The sequence below is a fragment of the Vigna unguiculata genome, chromosome 7 (assembly GCF_004118075.2).
Source record: "Vigna unguiculata cultivar IT97K-499-35 chromosome 7, ASM411807v1, whole genome shotgun sequence".
NCBI lineage: Eukaryota > Viridiplantae > Streptophyta > Magnoliopsida > Fabales > Fabaceae > Vigna > Vigna unguiculata.
In genome coordinates, this window is record NC_040285.1 from 1445149 (window position 1) to 1449419 (window position 4271).

Consider the following 4271-nt stretch of genomic DNA (forward strand, 5'->3'; position numbering starts at 1 on the left):
CTTGTGCGTATGAGGGGGGAACATAGACCATAAGTAGAGAGCATGGATCTACTTTTGTCATGAATGATGCGTTCTATTCTTGTTTTTAAATTAATAAAAGTATAGTCTAGCTATTTTTATCTTTCTCTTGGGTCCAAGAAAGACACTCTGTTCTACCCTTGTTTAGAATCAAGTGTTTTGTTGCTACTTTCAATTGTTTTAAAACGGAGTCTAGTATTTTACTGCATTGGACCTTGTTTATATAAGGACAGTGAAACACTGTAACTAATAAACAAAAAACTCAAAAAGATATGCTTGAGCAGTTGAATTCATTCTCATTGTAGAAAAAAAAAAAGCTACTTTGTCAATTGGATGGTCTTTGATTTCCCAAATTCTCGAGAAAGAGACAACTTTACAATTTGAGAACATTCCTATTTTACAAAAATGTTACTACTAGTCTATGTCAGCCTAAAAATGAGATTTATTATGCATTTAAACATAAATTTATATGTTGGAAGACATCTTCGGTGCAAGGAATTGTGAGGCCACCCATGGGATGATCATATCCAAACTCTTCCTCTGCTTTACTCAACAAGTCTTGAAACAAAGGTTGGTTCAGGTGTGATACAGGAATCACAAAACGTTTCATATCCTCTCCCACATACACTGCTAGGTAGCCCTTTGGTGCATCCAACACTTTTGAAGATGCTTGATTTCTGGTAGATGCTGCCTTTCTGATACCAGGTAAACGAAAGCCCATTGTTGTATTGACCGTGTGAGAAATATGAGAACAAAAGGGTTTTGAGAAATTCTTGAAACTAAGCTTTTGAATTTTGAAAGCTTTAGGATGTGAATGATCTGTGTTGGTTCTAAATGTGTGCAGCCATGAATTATATATAGAGATATAGAGATAAGGATATCTGAGAATCAACTCGATAGATGAATTATTGGTTCAAGAGGGACATGACATTGGAGTAATGGGGCCAAATCAGAGACAAGTTATATGGAGTTGTCTTCAAGGACTTATTTTATGAATAGGCTTAACGTGAATATCTACAAGAGAAAGTTAGATCATGTTAGTATGCTACACTTATTAAGGGCAATGTGGGCCAGAATCTTCACTTATGCAAATCTCTTACTTTGTTGTTCGAGTTTGGCATCCACAAAAAGTTGTGGGTCATAATCACACATTCAATGTTGCTTCACTTATAGCCACTGTTTCAGAGCTATCTGAATTCTCAAAATTGACAGGTTGCTTATGCCACCATGATATTAGTTGGTGCATGATAGGCATATATCAATAACATTAGTCTTATTTAAAGAAACATGTGAGATGTCTACGGTATGTCTACAACATGTCTATTGTTGATGTAGCCAAAGTCCATATGTGAACAAGAATTAGGTTTCACCTTTGCTGACTTCGTGTAGAAAAATCTGTTGGACATTTTCTTATGAGGTAAGAATGTGGGGTATTATGACACGCACTCCCATTTATCCATGAATAATGTCTGTAAGACAATACCATGTGATCACATACCCCTTCCTGGACCCCATCATGGCCTTGTGAAAAATCATTCAGAGTTCTCATCAGGGACTATATATATCCTAATGTTTTCCTTACCGAAGCAATCCAAGTCATTTGCATTCTGAAGCTTCAGAATTCAAATATTTCATCCTCACACAAGTTTTACATCAGTCAGCAGATTATTTGTTTGTGAGAGAGCAACAAAAACAATGGGTTTCCGCTTGCCAGGTATTGTTAGACAGGGATCATTTTCATCATCCAAAGCAACTCGCAAGGGAGTTGAAGTCCCAAAAGGCTATCTTGCAGTCTATGTTGGATTTAACATGAGACGGTTTGTGATTCCAATATCATACTTGAACCAATCTTCATTTCAAGATTTACTAAGCAAAGCTGAACAAGAGTTTGGATATGATCATCCAACGGGTGGCCTCACAATTCCATGCGATGAGGATGAGTTTCTAAGCCTCACTTCTCGCTTAAATGAGCTGCTGTAATTCAAGCTCTGATAGAAACTAGGATAGATTACTTGAGGCAAATTTGTACAGAAGGAACATTCTTTTTTTTATGAAAATTTTCCATGTTTTTCATCCCTGTATAATGCAAGAAAAGCTGGAAATTCTGATATGAATGAAGATTTTAGGTCTAGACATTTCCTTAAACACTTTTTATTGCTCTTTGCCAAATCTCAACGAATTCTTATACCACATTATCTTGTTCAGACCAGACAGTTTTGTTCCTTTTTTGTATCTCTTTTATGCTCTGTTGTGGTTTTTGGGATACATGGTTATGTACATCTACACAGACATATAAATATAAACACAAACAACAAAGTCTAGAATCCACTTGATTATGGTCGTCTGTATTTATTCATGTCTTGTGTTTGAATGCACTATACATAAATAAAACCGAAATTTATGTAGATTCATAACTAGTTAAGGTAAAGAGGAAACTCTAATTTGGATTCCATAAGAAGAGAAGAGCCCACAAAAGCGTCACAAAACGTTTTATATTATGTACTAAAATCACAATGGGGTAGTTTTTTGAGAAGTTTTTCCATAGGTTGATTAAACCCTACCCGTAGCAAGTATTGATTGCAGTGATTAATTTGTTTTAGGATTTTCTATATCTCCGAACATTTTAGAATCATATGAGGAATAATTCTGTGATCAAAATTAGGAAATTTTCAGTGTTGAATGCACTAAACTTTCTCAATCCAAAAATTAGCGTTTCAGACATCCTCAGCAAGTAAATTTCATGGAAAGTAAGCAAGCCAGGTATAAATTAGGTAAGGTGACATTTATAATTATGCAAGAGTAACATATGGGAGAAAATATCCAAACATAGTGGTGTATCAAAATCCGCAAGATAAATTCTGAGGAATATTAATAGCAAATAGAAATAGGTGTTAGGCCCGTTCTTTCTCTCCTCTTATTTTTATTTCAATTCATCATGAACGCAACAAGTTACTTCATGTGAAGCGATTCCCTTGTTATGAATCTACCCTTGTTATGAATGACATGTTGTGTTCTTGTTTTTGATGGGTTTATATATTTTTTCATATGGCTATCAACGGTGTTCACACGCGGAAAGGAAAAATTGTAACTAATAAACATGAAGCACAGAGAAAATGCTTGAGATCAAATGATTTTTTCTCATTGCACAAAAAAAAAAAAACAATACTGTGATTTTTTCAATCTGTTCCCTATTTCTTGAGAAAGGGAGTTCTTTACAGGTCGAGAAGATTCCTAGTGTACAAAAATGTCAGTTCTACGCTAAGTCAATCTCCTGAAATGTGAGATTTATCATCCATTCAAGCAAGAAATTATATGGTTGAAGAGATCTTCCCTGCAAGGAATTGTGAGACCACCCATGGAGTGCTCATATCCAAACTCTTCTTCAGCTTGACTCAACAAGTCTTGGAATGAGGGTTGGTTCAAGTATGATACAGGGATCATCAACCTCTTCATTTTCTCTCCAACATACACCGCTAGGTAGCCTTTTGGTGCATTCACTGCTTTTGAAGACGCTTCACTGACTGCAAATATTGTTTTCTTGCTACCAGGTAAACGAAAACCCATTGTTGTGTTGACTCTGTTCGAGACTTGGGAAGAGAATAGATTGAGAGAACTCTTGAATATAAGCTGTGTAATTCTAAATGGTTTGTGTTGGCCTATATGCTTGCAGCCATGTATATATATATAGATAAAAGGATAAGAAACCTCCTCATACATAAATTATTGGTTAGCGAAGGATATGAGATTGGACTAATGGGAGCAGATGAAAGACATGGCATATGGTGTTGTCTTCAAGAACTTATCTTAATAATCAATGTTACATGTATTTATGGAAAGGAAAGTTAATGGGAACATCTTGTATGCCACTTATTGATAGTGGTGGGGAACGGAAACTTCATTTTTTCTAATTTCATGTTCTGTTGCTTAGAATTTGGCACGTAGCAAAAAAATGTGGTTCTCTTCTTAAGCCTCTACTGATATTAGTTGGTACGTGGTAGATGTATATCAACATTGTATTCTTATTTAAAGAAACATGTGAGGATGTCCTAGCATGCCTACTCTTGTCTGTCATTGATGTAGCTAGATCACAATAAATGAACACGAATTAGCTTTCACCTTCGACGATGTGTTTAATGTCTGCACTCCCAGTCATCCATAAAAGAGGTCTCCAAAATAGTACCATGTGATCTCGTATACTTCCACAGACCCATCATGGTCTTGTAAAAAATCACTCATTGTATAAATAAATTGAA